The sequence below is a fragment of the Hyla sarda genome, chromosome 1 (genome assembly GCF_029499605.1).
Source record: "Hyla sarda isolate aHylSar1 chromosome 1, aHylSar1.hap1, whole genome shotgun sequence".
In the NCBI taxonomy this organism is placed as follows: Eukaryota; Metazoa; Chordata; class Amphibia; order Anura; family Hylidae; genus Hyla; species Hyla sarda.
The window spans coordinates 601,190,641-601,208,832 of NC_079189.1; the positions used below are offsets into that span (position 1 = coordinate 601,190,641).

The 18,192-nt window shown below is 46.0% G+C and overlaps 1 protein-coding gene across 2 annotated transcripts in view; it reads left to right on the plus strand.

The window, feature by feature from the left end:
* Positions 1-714: 714 nt before the first annotated feature.
* LOC130296720 (zinc finger protein 436-like) overlaps positions 715-18,192 on the plus strand; it is a 35,069-nt gene continuing 17,591 nt past the window's right edge. The window contains exon 1 of one of the 2 annotated variants that reach the window (XM_056548598.1): positions 715-965. The gene's annotated coding sequence lies outside the window, so the exon portion shown is untranslated. Of the gene's footprint in view, positions 966-5,849; positions 5,871-18,192 lie in introns of those variants that run through there. The other variant, XM_056548591.1, reaches the window with a different exon arrangement.

An 18,192-nucleotide genomic window follows, 5' to 3' on the forward strand; every position in this document is an offset into this window, starting at 1 on the left:
TTTTTTTTGTCCCCATAGGGGGCTATACCATGAAATCTTTTGATTGCATACACTGATCAATGCTATTCTATAGCATAGCGTTGACCAGTGTTATGGGTGCTCTGCCGCTCCAGCCTGCAAGACAGATCGTACGGCGAGGAGGCAGGTAAGGGCCATCCTCTCAGCTGATTGGGACATCACAATTACATCACGATGGTCCCGATCAGCTCTGCTGAGATGCCGGGATGCTTACACTTCTATTTTAGACACCGAAATCAACTTTAATCGTGGCGCCTATAGGGTTAAGGCCGGGCATCGGCCTGATCTGTGATGCCCGTCACTAACCCTGGGTCCTGGCTGCTGATAGCACGTTTAACACAAGCTCGTGAGCTTGTTTTAAATGCCTGTAAAGGGACCAGGGCGTACCTGTTCACCCTGCTTCCTTAAGGACTCAGGTGCAAGGATGTACCTGTACGCCCTGCGTCCGTGACGGGTTAAGAAAAAGTTAGTCACATCCCTCCAGAAAATAAAGTAAACCCCCGTTCCTCCAATCTAACACCATACAATGTTGGAATTTAGGACAATGTGGAGAGGAGAGCCATGGTTCCCATACTGCTTCAAACTGATCTACTGTATCGTTCCTAATAGCATATAGGATAAATCTTATTATGTTAATCAATATTTATTCTATTGCGAAGCTACATCGATTCGGGTCGCTAGCCGGATAATCTGAAAGAGACAAAACACACGTAAAGGCATTCTGCTTGGTTTATATCCCAATAAACAAAAAGCCGGTGTTCTTGGAATGTCATACGGCAAAGGAGCTTTGAGAAGATCTATAACTTACATCCAGGACCCAGTCACCGTTCGACAACTCCGCCATACATGGAACACAACAATGGAAACAGAGGCGAGACAGTTGGGTATATCGCATGAAGTCTAGAGGGGACATATACACCCTATGTAACAGCTTGAGAGCTGTTCCCGTAAGTATTCCTGCCAACTACCCCTTCCCAGCACAGCACAACCCTGCCTCCACTGCATAAAAGGCAATGTGTCACCAAATGTGATGATTATTTTTTTTTTAGAGGTTAAATAATTTTGACTTTTTTTTTAAAAAACTTTTGGAAATATTTAAACGTGCATCCTCCTGCACGTTTTTTTGTGTGAACACTTGTACTTTTTACTTGCACTTGGGTGAATTGAGAGCACGTACCTCGGCTCTTAAATTAAACAAATCCAACCTGATCCAAGTGAGATTGGGCGATGTGTGCCGTGTGAAGGTCCCAGTTAGGTTTAGGGAGTATAGTTACCAGGGTGTCAAGGAACTCCAGGGGTAAGTGTGCATCTGACCTAAGCGTGTTAAAGAAATCCGTGAGATGAGGTTTTATAATGTCCGGCCGTCAGCCCATCCGGCCCTGGTGATTTTCCCAACTTAAGGCGGGCAATGGCTACCGATACCTCAACAGGTGTGATGGGAGCGTTCAATGTCTCCCTGGCATCAGGGGACAGTTCAGGAAGATGAACAGAGGCAAGAAATGTAGAATGAGAATCAGAAATGTTAGGGTGCGTTCACACGGAGTAATTCAAGAGGAATTTACTCGAGTAATTCCTCTTGAATACTCTGCTCCAAATTAATGCCCATCTCCTCTGCCCCTTGACCTTAATGTTTTTTCCGCTGTCCTGTTCACACTGCGGAAACTCTGCTAGCGGAATTCCGACGGTGAATTCCGTTCCACTTGAAGAATGAGCATGTTCATTCTTCAAGAGGATTCCGCTAGCAGAAATCACTAAAAGTCAATGGTAAAAAAAAATCCAGCCAACATCGTTTTCGCGCGGAATTCGCGTGCAATTTGCGAGGAATTCACGCGGAAATGGCTGAAAAACCCTTCACTTCTTTCTGGCCCATTTCTGTGCGCAATTCCGCTCAAAAAAAATTATTTTTTCCGCCCGTAAATTTTTCAACGTGAATTACTATTGAGGGGGTCGAGAGGGTTCAGAGTACAACTGAAAACAGTAGGAAAGGAATGCTGCTAGGAGGCCAGGACACAGCTGCAGGCTATGTACCCTATTAAAAGAAGTGGTTTTTGTAAGCATAGCTGCTTGTAAATGATCTGCCTTATTAGCAAATTTATAATACGTAGCTTTCGTCTATCTCACTGCCTTCTTTACTACAATAGAAAGAAGAGAATCCAATGCGTCCTGACATCCCTCATAGCTTTATAGCTATAGGGAGAAGGATCTTGTTGGTGCGCATATGTAAGCCTATGTAAGTTAGACTCTAAGACTTCTTGTGTTTTGGTTCGATCATGTTTGATCCTAGTGGCCAAAGAAATTATACGCCCCAGCATATAGGACTTATGTGCTAGCCATACCCACCCGGGGCCATATCCGAACCAGCGTTAATTGAGAAATATGAGGCTAAATAGCTTTACCCTTTGCTTTGCTTTACCCTTGGCATCGTCAGTAGTGACTCATTAAGGCGCCAACGAAACGGGAAGGCAAGAGGGTCCATAAACTTAAAGGCAGCACGAACCAAATCGTTATCTGACCAAGTGGACGGTACATGACAAGCGTAAAGTAGTAATAGCAACGTTGATGTGTTAGACAAAATCCAGTCAAATCTGATGTAATGACAATGGGCCAGGGAATAAAAGGAGTAGCCTCTGGCCGTCCCATTATGCTCGCGCCAAACATCCGTTTAGACGTTTACTGACAACAGCTTAACGGGGCTGTGTTTGACTGGTCTATCTTACCATTGAAGAAAAAGAGAGGTGAATCAGTGGGTGCATAAGTATTAACTAATGTCCCGGTCCGTGGCGGGGATCTCCTGCAATCTTTTTCACTGGGTGTGAAAACCAGCCCTGGAAAAATTACATACCAGCCCCATAGTGTTGCGTAATTATACCAGCACGTCGTCATTTTCTTGTTCATAAAAGGTAAAATATAGTTCCCCCACAGTAGGTGCAGTACAGTTCCCCCACATTAGGTGCAGTATAGTTCCCCCACATTAGGTGCAGTACAGTTCCCCCACAGACATACAGCCTTCGACCATATACAGTGTATGGCTGGAAGCTGCATGCCTGTTTGCTGCCCCACTTCAGTATTCCGACCACCGCTCCGGGGTCACGATCTACTGCTATGGCCTATGGGCCATAGCAGTAGCCTACAGCTATGGCCCATAGGCCATAGCAGTAGATCGTGACCCCGGAGCGGTGGTCGGAATACTGAAGATGACATGCCGCTGGTCATTTACCATGTGCATGCGTCCTCCTCACCGCTTCGCTCCGCTCTGTTACTATGGGCGCACGCACGGGACGTCAGTAACGTCCCTGCGTGCACTACCTCCCGGCGGCCCTGCGTATTTAAAGTTAACGCAGGGCCTGTGGCCGCAGAGAGGTAACCGGAGCATCCTTGTGTCCCGAAAAGATTTTTCGGGACACAGGGATGCCCCTAATGTGACGGGGGCCCCCTGCGGGCACGGGGTCCAGAGCAGGCGCTCCATGAACGCCAATGATGATCCGACCCTGGCGGCCGCTGGAGGGGAAAAAAAATGCACGCAGCCACATCTCAAAGCAGCCCCAGGGCCGGCAGCCCACCGGGAAATTTCCCGAGATCCCGGTAGGCCAGTCCGGGCCTGTTCGACGGTATCTTCACTCCGGGGACTGGCTTGGGGCACGGTCGGGGCTTAATGAGGTAACCACTGATGTTCCCAGGACCTGGGACTCAGCAGCGGTGACGTCACTAAGCTCTGCCCATGCCCCAAGCAGCTGCTTACTGCAGTCTCCCGGGCAGCAGCGGTTACAGCATTAAGCTCCGCCCGTGCCCCGAGCGAAGATACCGGAGAAGATTATAGGAGATCCTGTCACTGACCGGGACAAGGTGAGTACCGTTGTCATCATTGTCACCTGCACTACCTGTCTGTACCGACACTGGTGACAGATTTCCTTGGAAGGGTTCGACTCCTTAGAGAAATGTGTTTCTTGTAAACACAATATGGGAGATTTACCAAAGCCTGGCCAGAGGAAAAGTTGCTGAGTTGCCCATAGCAACCAATGAGATCGCTTCTTTCATTTTTCAGAGGCCTTTTTTAAAAAATGAAAGAAGCAATATGATTGGTTGCTATGGGCGACTCAGCAACTTTTCCTCTGGACCGGTTTTGATAAATCTCCCCCAATATATCCAAGCAAAATTTGGCATAATCACAAAAAGCCTTTCTCCTTTTTTGAAGAAGAGTTAAAACCTTGCACATTATGTGAGATTAGTGAAAAACAATAATAATAACACCTGTCCCCAAGTGAGGACAGGTGTTATTATTAAAGGGGTACTCGGCTGCTCAGCGTTTGGAACAAACTGTTCCGAACGCAGGAGCCAGCGCCATGAGCTCGTGACAACATAGCCACGCCCCTCATCACGCCCCACCCCCTCAATGCGAGTCTATGGAAGGGGGCGTGACAGCCGTCACGCCCCCCTCCCATATACTTGCATTGAGGGGGTGGGGCTATGACGTTACGAGCTCCCGGCACCAGCTCCAGTGCTCCGAACAGTTTGTTCCAAACAGAGCAGTGGAGTACCCCTTTAATAATAGGATCTTGAAAACCATTACTGTAGCATAATGCTGTCATACTGGCACAAACATAGAACATAAAGTAACAAAAAAAACATACAAAACAAAATACAAACTTGTCTGTAGCACAGGAAAGACAGGTTGCACCACAAGGTGACCTATCCTTCTTCCTTGCCCCCTATCCAGGGCTGTGGAGTCGGAGTCGGACTAAATTTTGGGTACCTGGAGTCGGCAAACAATGCATCGACTCCTACTAAATTTAGATTGGAATAAAAAAAAAAAAAAAGCAAGTTTAAATGTCCCAATTCACAAAAAGTTATAATTAATGACTTCTCTACTGTAAGAATAAAGATCAATGCATGCAGTGCCTCACATAACCGCAAAACAAACACGTTAAGTGACCGTGAAGAAGCTTTTCATGTGCTTCACTATATGGCACGCAATGCACAATTAGGAGCGGCAATACTTCTACTTTCCATAGTGTTGTGTTTTGCTGTTACAGGGAACCCATGGGTAACCTAGCCTCTCACTGATAAGGGGTTAAGTAAATATGTTTTTTGCAGGACTAGAGACACTTGTATAAGTGAAGGGAATAGAGGGTCAATAGTTCAAGACTGAAGCTGTAAACAATTGGAAAAACTGCTGCCATTCAGCTAAAGCTATAAAAACTTGTAAACTCTGCTCTGTTAGCTTAAAGGGGTACTCCACCCCTAGACATCTTATCCCCTGTCCAAAGGATAGGGGATAAGATGTCAGATCACTGGGGTCCCGCTGCTGGGGACCCCCGGGATCGCCGCTGCGGCACCGCGCTATCATTACTGCACAGAGCGAGTTCGCTCTGCGCATAAAGACGGGCAATACAGGGGCTAGAGCATCATTAAGTCACGGCTCCGTCCCCTCAATACAAGTCTATGGGAGGGGGCGTGGCTCTCATCACGCCCCCTGCCATAGACTTGCATTAACGGGGCGGGCCATGATGTCACGCTGCTCCATCCCCTGTATCGCCCATCAGTACGCACAGAGCGAACTCGCTCTGTGCAATAATGATAGCGGGGTGCCACAGCGGCGATCCCGGGGGACCCCGGCGATCTGACATCTTATCCCCTATCCTTTGGATAGGGGATAAGATGTCTAGGGGCGGAGTACCCCTTTAAACATGACTATGGGATTCTACTAGGGAAATCATGTTTTATAATAAAACACTGCCCTATCTTCAGCAGCAGATCAGCAGACAAAAAGGAGAAGGCGGCAGCTTCTGCCCAACTACCTCTCTCTGCTAGAAGAGCTTAGAAGAACTTGGTGGAACAGCTTCTTGGATTCAACTGTAAGTGTTTATAAATACATTTGCATATTAATACAGAGGAGTCGGAAGTACAAAAAACTGTGGAGTCGGAACATTTATCTACCGACTCCACAGCCCTGCCCCTATCTGGGGATTGTGGAGGACAGTAGTTTGAACCATGAACCATCCTACAGCTGCAGAGATGCAGCCAACCTCATTTGGCCACTTGAAGATGTAAGAGGAGCAATGCCAAATTAAAAGAAACAAGAGACGAGAGCATTGGCCAAGCTGAAAGGAACAAGCGAAATTAAAGAAAAAGAGCGAGAAATCAGTGGGGAAAAGAGGAAGGATAATTGTGTAAGAGGCATAAAAGCAGGGGTAGAAAGACAGATAAGGAAAGAGAGTGAAAAAAGGGATCCTGAATGCAGTAACGAGTCATCATCTTCTCTACAGCAAAATAATGATCGGGGAAATTGACCCGAACAGTATGAACCATCTGGAAAGTGTTTCTCATAGGACACGAGAACTAGTAATCTAGTCCAGCGGAGATGAATAAGGAACAGAAATGCCATGTCTCAATGTCTCAAGGTGGGTTTGCATCAGCCCGTGGTTGTCTGGTCAAATGGCGCTCTCTATTCACCAGTGTCCAGGGGCAAGTCGGTCTTCCAACCCGTTTGGGCAAGGTGGGGTGATCCACCAACGTGATGCGTTTTTGGGCTAAAGCATCCTATGTGTCATCATATTGTGTGTGAGTGTATGTTCACCTGGAAGGGTGAACAGGAACCCCCATCTATACTTCACCCGCTGTAACGCCAGGGTCTCCAGGCAAAATTCTCAGTGTCTGGCTAAGGTAAACTGAGCCAGATTTTAGTACAGATGCTTCCAGGGGACACCACCGATAATTCAGGAACATTTCTGTTCGCCTGAAGCAACGTAACGCTCATTTTGGGTTACTGTAGCTTGAGAATCACATCTCTAGGCAGGTCAGGGTTCTTGGGCCTAGCTAGGGCCCTATGGATTCTATCAAACCGAATGGACTCCTGTTCATAAAACAGAGGAGATGGCATCAGATATATCCGTTACTGCCTCTGCTTCGCTAGCCATTAACGATTTTCAAGGTCTCGCAGTTGAAAAATAAGATCAGTCAGTACTGTCGGGAAGAACTGTTTTATGTTCCGATATATGGTGGTTGGAGTGAGGTCCTCGTGTTTATGCAGGTCCTTCTCCTCCAACTGTTTACCAGGTGAGCTGATGTGTGACGTCACCATCTTGGCACGCGCTCCCAACCGGAATAAATCAGGGACTGACTGAGATAAAGGCTGCGTTAGGTGCTGGGACTTCTTCTTCTGTGATTGGGGCATGCTAACCAATGTCTCGGTGAGGTTTCTGCCTCTGAGGAGCCAGTAAATGGCGCTAAAGAAGGCTAATAGTCTGCGGTCAGCAAGGAGCTCACATTAGGGATGTCCTTCCTCATGAGCTGTACGCATTGCCCCCCCCCCCCCCTACACCTTATTCTGTAGGTCTATGAGATTACAACGATACCTAATTTATGTAGGTTTTACTTCCTTAAAAAAAACTTTTTGAACGGAAATTTGAACAGAAATTTGTTCACTTCTGACCCCTGTAACTTTATTTTTATTTTTCTGTGTATGGGGATGTATGTGGTTTTAATTGGTACCATTTTTGTTTTGATGGGACTTTTTGAACCTTTTTTTTTTTATATAAATGTTTTTACTGGTATACAAAAGTGATCAAAAATATGCAATTCTGGTATTTATATGTATACGCCATTGTCCGTGCAATTTAATTAACATTATATTTCTAAAGTTCGGACATTTACACGGCAATACCACATATGTTTATTTTTGTTTACATAACTTTCAAACTTTTATTAGGGGTTAATTCACATTTATTAACCTTTTTTTCTTTTTAATTTTTTACACTATTTTTTAGTCCCCACTGGGGACAATTGCATGCAATCATTAGATTGCACAAACTGAACAATGCTATACCATAGCATAGCATTGATTAGTGTTATATGTGCTCCATTGCGAGGAAGCAGGTAAGGGCCCTCCCGCTGTCCTCTCAGCTGATTGGGAAAAACCACAGTGGTCCCGATGAGCCCAACTGAGAAGCCAGAAGTAATTATTATTTTTTTTTTACTTTACGAAGTCCTTTTTGTACTATGGCTTATTTAAAAATCTTAATCCTTCCAGCACATATCAGCTGCTGTATGCTCCAGAGGAAGTTATTTTCTTTTTTTAAATTTCCCCCTGCCTGACCACAGCGCTCCCAGCCAACACCCCCGCCCACGTCAGGAACCGTCCAGAGAAGGATAGACCAGAAGTAGAATTTTTTTAACCACCTTGGTGTCGTCCGACATTAGCCTCAGGTCCAAGTGGCTTATAGCCAGTACCGTCCTGCACTAAGTGCGTGTCATACAAGGGAAGGAGGGGCAGGGCATACATGTACACCCTGCGTCCTTAAGGAGATAGTTGGGCATAGTTTTAATCGCGCTGACCTACAGAACAAAGTTAATTTATCATTTTTACCATAAAGTGCACTGTGTAAAAACCAAACCCCGCAAAAGTTGCAAAATTTGATTTTTTTTTTTTTTTTATAAATTTCTGCTCACCAATAGTAATTTTTAATTTTGACATAGATCTTATGGTACAAGGAAAGAAGAAATTACAAAGTACAATTAGTCATACAAATAACAAGTCATCATATGTGTCTGTAAGTGGAAAAACAAGAGTTATGGATTTTACAACGTGAGGAAAAAACATGAAAAGGTAAAATTGGCTACGTAGGTTTATAGTTGGTCACAATTGAGAGAATAGGTTTACACCCAGCGGACATATTTTAATATTAATTTGGCTATTCAGTGATTGGCGGGATAATACCTTCACTGGGTGTAAATATTTTACATTATGGAACTTGCATTCCATATAACCCCCCTTAACTATATAATACCACCGCCAATCACCTCATAATCCCTCCCATTATTAAAATTAAATTCCAGCCCATCTAACCATTCCCTGATTTGTCAGACAATAAACCATCATAACTCTGAAACAGGAAAGCATCTCAAGGAACTAAAAAAAGTTGTGTGATCAGGGAACCCTAAACGGGCTTAAATTTTCACAATTTAATTTTATGTTGGTTGCCCACAGGTCCTCTTTAACAACTTGTATATGACATTTTGATTAAAAAAAATAAAAAGATGGGAGGAGTGAGGATCCTGATCACAAGAGCTTACAATCTATGAGGAGGAGGAGACAAGAGGAGTGAGGATCCTGATCACAAGAGCTTACAATCTATGAGGAGGAGGAGACAAGAGGAGTGAGGATCCTGATCACAAGAGCTTACAATCTATGAGGGGGAGACAAGAGGAGTGAGGACCCTGATCACAAGCGCTTACAATCTATGAGGAGGAGACAAGAGGAGTGAGGATCCTGATCACAAGATCTTACAATCTATGAGGAGAAGACAAGAGGAGTGAGGATCCTGATCACAAGAGCTTACAATCTATGAGGAGGAGACAAGAGGAGTGAGGATCCTGATCACAAGAGCTTCCAATCTATGAGGAGGAGACAAGAGGAGTGAGGATCCTGATCACAAGAGCTTACAATCTATGAGGAGGAGACAAGAGGAGTGAGGATCCTGATCACAAGAGCTTACAATCTATGAGGAGGAGACAAGAGGAGTGAGGATCCTGATCACAAGAGCTTACAATCTATGAGGAGGAGGAGACAAGAGGAGTGAGGATCCTGATCACAAGAGCTTACAATCTATGAGGAGGAGACAAGAGGAGTGAGGATCCTGATCACAAGAGCTTACAATCTAGGAGGAGGAGGAGACAAGAGGAGTGAGGATCCTAATCACAAGAGCTTACAATCTATGAGGAGGAGACAAGAGGAGTGAGGATCCTGATCACAAGAGCTTACAATCTAGGAGGAGGAGGAGACAAGAGGAGTGAGGATCCTGATCACAAGAGCTTACAATCTATGAGGAGGAGGAGACAAGAGGAGTGAGGATCCTGATCACAAGAGCTTACAATCTATGAGGAGGAGGAGACAAGAGGAGTGAGGATCCTGATCACAAGAGCTTACAATCTATGAGGAGGAGGAGACAAGAGGAGTGAGGATCCTGATCACAAGAGCTTACAATCTATGAGGAGGAGGAGACAAGAGGAGTGAGGATCCTGATCACAAGAGCTTACAATCTATGAGGAGGAGGAGACAAGAGGAGTGAGGATCCTGATCACAAGAGCTTACAATCTATGAGGAGGAGACAAGAGGAGTGAGGATCCTGATCACAAGAGCTTACAATCTATGAGGAGGAGACAAGAGGAGTGAGGATCCTGATCACAAGAGCTTACAATCTATGAGGAGGAGACAAGAGGAGTGAGGACCCTGATCACAAGAGCTTACAATCTATGAGGAGGAGGAGACAAGAGGAGTGAGGATCCTGATCACAAGAGCTTACAATCTATGAAGAGGAGACAAGAGGAGTGAGGACCCTGATCACAAGAGCTTACAATCTATGAGGAGGAGACAAGAGGAGTGAGGACCCTGATCACAAGAGCTTACAATCTATGAGGAGGAGACAAGAGGAGTGAGGATCCTGATCACAAGAGCTTACAATCTATGAGGAGGAGACAAGAGGAGTGAGGATACTGATCACAAGAGCTTACAATCTATGAGGAGGAGGAGACAAGAGGAGTGAGGATCCTGATCACAAGAGCTTACAATCTATGAGGAGGAGACAAGAAGAGTGAGGACCCTGATCACAAGAGCTTACAATCTATGAGGAGGAGACAAGAGGAGTGAGGATCCTGATCACAAGAGCTTACAATCTATGAGGAGGAGACAAGAGGAGTGAGGATCCTGATCACAAGAGCTTACAATCTAGGAGGAGGAGGAGACAAGAGGAGTGAGGATCCTGATCACAAGAGCTTACAATCTATGAGGAGGAAGAGACAAGAGGAGTGAGGATCCTGATCACAAGAGCTTACAATCTATGAGGAGGAGGAGACAAGAGGAGTGAGGATCCTGATCACAAGAGCTTACAATCTATGAGGAGGAGGAGACAAGAGGAGTGAGGATCCTGATCACAAGAGCTTACAATCTATGAGGAGGAGGAGACAAGAGGAGTGAGGATCCTGATCACAAGAGCTTACAATCTATGAGGAGGAGGAGACAAGAGGAGTGAGGATCCTGATCACAAGAGCTTACAATCTATGAGGAGGAGGAGACAAGAGGAGTGAGGATCCTGATCACAAGAGCTTACAATCTATGAGGAGGAGGAGACAAGAGGAGTGAGGATCCTGATCACAAGAGCTTACAATCTATGAGGAGGAGACAAGAGGAGTGAGGACCCTGATCACAAGAGCTTACAATCTATGAGGAGGAGGAGACAAGAGGAGTGAGGATCCTGATCACAAGAGCTTACAATCTATGAGGAGGAGACAAGAGGAGTGAGGACCCTGATCACAAGAGCATACAATCTATGAGGAGGAGGAGACAAGAGGAGTGAGGATCCTGATCACAAGAGCTTACAATCTATGAGGAGGAGGAGGAGACAAGAGGAGTGAGGACCCTGATCACAAGAGCTTACAATCTATGAGGAGGAGGAGCCAAGAGGAGAGAGGATCCTGATCACAAGAGCTTACAATCTATGAGGAGACAAGAGGAGTGAGGACCCTGATCACAAGAGCTTACAATCTATGAGGAGGAGACAAGAGGAGTGAGGATCCTGATCACAAGAGCTTACAATCTATGAGGAGGAGACAAGAGGAGTGAGGACCCTGATCACAAGAGCTTACAATCTATGAGGAGGAGGAGACAAGAGGAGTGAGGATCCTGATCACAAGAGCTTACAATCTATGAGGAGGAGACAAGAGGAGTGAGGATCCTGATCACAAGAGCTTACAATCTATGAGGAGGAGACAAGAGGAGTGAGGATCCTGATCACAAGAGCTTACAATCTATGAGGAGGAGACAAGAGGAGTGAGGATCCTGATCACAAGAGCTTACAATCTATGAGGAGGAGGAGACAAGAGGAGTGAGGATCCTGATCACAAGAGCTTACAATCTATGAGGAGGAGACAAGAGGAGTGAGGATCCTGATCACAAGAGCTTACAATCTATGAGGAGGAGACAAGAGGAGTGAGGATCCTGATCACAAGAGCTTACAATCTATGAGGAGGAGGAGACAAGAGGAGTGAGGATCCTGATCACAAGAGCTTACAATCTATGAGGAAATAGGAGACAAGAGGAGTGAGGATCCTGATCACAAGAGCTTACAATCTATGAGGAGGAGACAAGAGGAGTGAGGATCCTGATCACAAGAGCTTACAATCTATGAGGAGGAGACAAGAGGAGTGAGGACCCTGATCACAAGAGCTTACACTCTATGAGGAGGAGGAGACAAGAGGAGTGAGGATCCTGATCACAAGAGCTTACAATCTATGAGGAGACAAGAGGAGTGAGGATCCTGATCACAAGAGCTTACAATCTATGAGGAGGAGGAGACAAGAGGAGTGAGGATCCTGATCACAAGAGCTTACAATCTATGAGGAGGAGACAAGAGGAGTGAGGATCCTGATCACAAGAGCTTACAATCTATGAGGAGGAGACAAGAGGAGTGAGGATCCTGATCACAAGAGCTTACAATCTATGAGGAGGAGACAAGAGGAGTGAGGATCCTGATCACAAGAGCTTACAATCTATGAGGAGGAGGAGACAAGAGGAGTGAGGATCCTGATCACAAAAGCTTACAATCTATGAGGAGGAGGAGACAAGAGGAGTGAGGATCCTGATCACAAGAGCTTACAATCTATGAGGAGGAGGAGACAAGAGGAGTGAGGATCCTGATCACAAGAGCTTACAATCTATGAGGAGACAAGAGGAGTGAGGATTCTGATCACAAGAGCTTACAATCTATGAGGAGGAGACAAGAGGAGTGAGATCCTGATCACAAGAGCTTACAATCTATGAGGAGGAGGAGACAAGAGGAGTGAGGATCCTGATCACAAGAGCTTACAATCTATGAGGAGGAGGAGACAAGAGGAGTGAGGATCCTGATCACAAGAGCTTACAATCTATGAGGAGGAGACAAGAGGAGTGAGGATCCTGATCACAAGAGCTTACAATCTATGAGGAGGAGGAGACAAGAGGAGTGAGGATCCTGATCACAAGAGCTTACAATCTATGAGGAGGAGGAGACAAGAGGAGTGAGGATCCTGATCCCAAGAGCTTACAATCTATGAGGAGGAGGAGACAAGAGGAGTGAGGATCCTGATCACAAGAGCTTACAATCTATGAGGAGGAGACAAGAGGAGTGAGGATCCTGATCACAAGAGCTTACAATCTATGAGGAGGAGGAGACAAGAGGAGTGAGGATCCTGATCCCAAGAGCTTACAATCTATGAGGAGGAGGAGACAAGAGGAGTGAGGATCCTGATCACAAGAGCTTACAATCTATGAGGAGGAGACAAGAGGAGTGAGGATCCTGATCACAAGAGCTTACAATCTATGAGGAGGAGGAGACAAGAGGAGTGAGGATCCTGATCCCAAGAGCTTACAATCTATGAGGAGGAGGAGACAAGAGGAGTGAGGATCCTGATCACAAGAGCTTACAATCTATGAGGAGGAGACAAGAGGAGTGAGGATCCTGATCACAAGAGCTTACAATCTATGAGGAGGAGGACAAGAGGAGTGAGGATCCTGATCACAAGAGCTTACAATCTATGAGGAGGAGGAGACAAGAGGAGTGAGGACCCTGATCACAAGAGCTTACAATCTATGAGGAGGAGACAAGAGGAGTGAGGACCCTGATCACAAGAGCTTACAATCTATGAGGAGGAGGAGACAAGAGGAGTGAGGATCCTGATCACAAGAGCTTACAATCTATGAGGAGGAGACAAGAGGAGTGAGGACCCTGATCACAAGAGCTTACAATCTATGAGGAGGAGGAGACAAGAGGAGTGAGGATCCTGATCACAAGATCTTACAATCTATGAGGAGGAGACAAGAGGAGTGAGGATCCTGATCACAAGAGCTTACAATCTATGAGGAGGAGGAGACAAGAGGAGTGAGGACCCTGATCACAAGAGCTTACAATCTATGAGGAGGAGGAGACAAGAGGAGTGAGGATCCTGATCACAAGAGCTTACAATCTATGAGGAGGAGACAAGAGGAATGAGGATCCTGATCACAAGAGCTTACAATCTATGAGGAGGAGACAGGAGGAGTGAGGACCCTGATCACAAGAGCTTACAATCTATGAGGAGGAGACAAGAGGAGTGAGGATCCTGATCACAAGAGCTTACAATCTATGAGGAGGAGACAAGAGGAGTGAGGATCCTGATCACAAGAGCTTACAATCTATGAGGAGACAAGAGGAGTGAGGACCCTGATCACAAGAGCTTACAATCTATGAGGAGGAGGAGACAAGAGGAGTGAGGATCCTGATCACAAGAGCTTACAATCTATGAGGAGGAGACAAGAGGAGTGAGGATCCTGATCACAAGAGCTTACAATCTATGAGGAGGAGGAGACAAGAGGAGTGAGGATCCTGATCACAAGAGCTTACAATCTATGAGGAGGAGGAGACAAGAGGAGTGAGGGATCCTGATCACAAGAGCTTACAATCTATGAGGAGGAGGAGACAAGAGGAGTGAGGATCCTGATCACAAGAGCTTACATCTATGAGGAGGACAAGAGGAGTGAGGATCCTGATCACAAGAGCTTACAATCTATGAGGAGACAAGAGGAGTGAGGATCCTGATCACAAGAGCTTACAATCTATGAGGAGGAGGAGACAAGAGGAGTGAGGATCCTGATCACAAGAGTTTACAATCTATGAGGAGGAGACAAGAGAGTGAGGATCCTGATCACAAGAGCTTACAATCTATGAGGAGGAGGAGACAAGAGGAGTGAGGATCCTGATCACAAGAGCTTACAATCTATGAGGAGGAGACAAGAGGAGTGAGGACCCTGATCACAAGAGCTTACAATCTATGAGAGGAGGAGACAAGAGGAGTGAGGATCCTGATCACAAGAGCTTACAATCTAGGAAGAGGAGACAAGAGGAGTGAGGATCCTGATCACAAGAGCTTACAATCTATGAGGAGGAGACAAGAGGAGTGAGGATCCTGATCACAAGAGCTTACAATCTATGAGGAGGAGGAGACAAGAGGAGTGAGGATCCTGATCACAAGAGCTTACAATCTATGAGGAGGAGGAGACAAGAGGAGTGAGGATCCTGATCACAAGAGCTTTACAATCTATGAGGAGGAGACAAGAGGAGTGAGGATCCTGATCACAAGAGCTTACAATCTATGAGGAGGAGAGACAAGAGGAGTGAGGATCCTGATCACAAGAGCTTACAATCTATGAGGAGGAGACAAGAGGAGTGAGGACCCTGATCACAAGAGCTTACAATCTATGAGGAGGAGGAGACAAGAGGAGTGAGGATCCTGATCACAAGAGCTTACAATCTATGAAGAGGAGACAAGAGGAGTGAGGACCCTGATCACAAGAGCTTACAATCTATGAGGAGGAGACAAGAGGAGTGAGGACCCTGATCACAAGAGCTTACAATCTATGAGGAGGAGACAAGAGGAGTGAGGATCCTGATCACAAGAGCTTACAATCTATGAGGAGGAGACAAGAGGAGTGAGGATACTGATCACAAGAGCTTACAATCTATGAGGAGGAGGACAAGAGGAGTGAGGATCCTGATCACAAGAGCTTACAATCTATGAGGAGGAGACAAGAAGAGTGAGGACCCTGATCACAAGAGCTTACAATCTATGAGGAGGAGACAAGAGGAGTGAGGATCCTGATCACAAGAGCTTACAATCTATGAGGAGGAGACAAGAGGAGTGAGGATCCTGATCACAAGAGCTTACAATCTAGGAGGAGGAGGAGACAAGAGGAGTGAGGATCCTGATCACAAGAGCTTACAATCTATGAGGAGGAAGAGACAAGAGGAGTGAGGATCCTGATCACAAGAGCTTACAATCTATGAGGAGGAGGAGACAAGAGGAGTGAGGATCCTGATCACAAGAGCTTACAATCTATGAGGAGGAGGAGACAAGAGGAGTGAGGATCCTGATCACAAGAGCTTACAATCTATGAGGAGGAGGAGACAAGAGGAGTGAGGATCCTGATCACAAGAGCTTACAATCTATGAGGAGGAGGAGACAAGAGGAGTGAGGATCCTGATCACAAGAGCTTACAATCTATGAGGAGGAGGAGACAAGAGGAGTGAGGATCCTGATCACAAGAGCTTACAATCTATGAGGAGGAGGAGACAAGAGGAGTGAGGATCCTGATCACAAGAGCTTACAATCTATGAGGAGGAGACAAGAGGAGTGAGGACCCTGATCACAAGAGCTTACAATCTATGAGGAGGAGGAGACAAGAGGAGTGAGGATCCTGATCACAAGAGCTTACAATCTATGAGGAGGAGACAAGAGGAGTGAGGACCCTGATCACAAGAGCATACAATCTATGAGGAGGAGGAGACAAGAGGAGTGAGGATCCTGATCACAAGAGCTTACAATCTATGAGGAGGAGGAGGAGACAAGAGGAGTGAGGACCCTGATCACAAGAGCTTACAATCTATGAGGAGGAGGAGCCAAGAGGAGAGAGGATCCTGATCACAAGAGCTTACAATCTATGAGGAGACAAGAGGAGTGAGGACCCTGATCACAAGAGCTTACAATCTATGAGGAGGAGACAAGAGGAGTGAGGATCCTGATCACAAGAGCTTACAATCTATGAGGAGGAGACAAGAGGAGTGAGGACCCTGATCACAAGAGCTTACAATCTATGAGGAGGAGGAGACAAGAGGAGTGAGGATCCTGATCACAAGAGCTTACAATCTATGAGGAGGAGACAAGAGGAGTGAGGATCCTGATCACAAGAGCTTACAATCTATGAGGAGGAGACAAGAGGAGTGAGGATCCTGATCACAAGAGCTTACAATCTATGAGGAGGAGACAAGAGGAGTGAGGATCCTGATCACAAGAGCTTACAATCTATGAGGAGGAGGAGACAAGAGGAGTGAGGATCCTGATCACAAGAGCTTACAATCTATGAGGAGGAGACAAGAGGAGTGAGGATCCTGATCACAAGAGCTTACAATCTATGAGGAGGAGACAAGAGGAGTGAGGATCCTGATCACAAGAGCTTACAATCTATGAGGAGGAGGAGACAAGAGGAGTGAGGATCCTGATCACAAGAGCTTACAATCTATGAGGAAATAGGAGACAAGAGGAGTGAGGATCCTGATCACAAGAGCTTACAATCTATGAGGAGGAGACAAGAGGAGTGAGGATCCTGATCACAAGAGCTTACAATCTATGAGGAGGAGACAAGAGGAGTGAGGACCCTGATCACAAGAGCTTACACTCTATGAGGAGGAGGAGACAAGAGGAGTGAGGATCCTGATCACAAGAGCTTACAATCTATGAGGAGACAAGAGGAGTGAGGATCCTGATCACAAGAGCTTACAATCTATGAGGAGGAGGAGACAAGAGGAGTGAGGATCCTGATCACAAGAGCTTACAATCTATGAGGAGGAGACAAGAGGAGTGAGGATCCTGATCACAAGAGCTTACAATCTATGAGGAGGAGACAAGAGGAGTGAGGATCCTGATCACAAGAGCTTACAATCTATGAGGAGGAGACAAGAGGAGTGAGGATCCTGATCACAAGAGCTTACAATCTATGAGGAGGAGGAGACAAGAGGAGTGAGGATCCTGATCACAAAAGCTTACAATCTATGAGGAGGAGGAGACAAGAGGAGTGAGGATCCTGATCACAAGAGCTTACAATCTATGAGGAGGAGGAGACAAGAGGAGTGAGGATCCTGATCACAAGAGCTTACAATCTATGAGGAGACAAGAGGAGTGAGGATTCTGATCACAAGAGCTTACAATCTATGAGGAGGAGACAAGAGGAGTGAGGATCCTGATCACAAGAGCTTACAATCTATGAGGAGGAGGAGACAAGAGGAGTGAGGATCCTGATCACAAGAGCTTACAATCTATGAGGAGGAGGAGACAAGAGGAGTGAGGATCCTGATCACAAGAGCTTACAATCTATGAGGAGGAGACAAGAGGAGTGAGGATCCTGATCACAAGAGCTTACAATCTATGAGGAGGAGGAGACAAGAGGAGTGAGGATCCTGATCACAAGAGCTTACAATCTATGAGGAGGAGGAGACAAGAGGAGTGAGGATCCTGATCCCAAGAGCTTACAATCTATGAGGAGGAGGAGACAAGAGGAGTGAGGATCCTGATCACAAGAGCTTACAATCTATGAGGAGACAAGAGGAGTGAGGATTC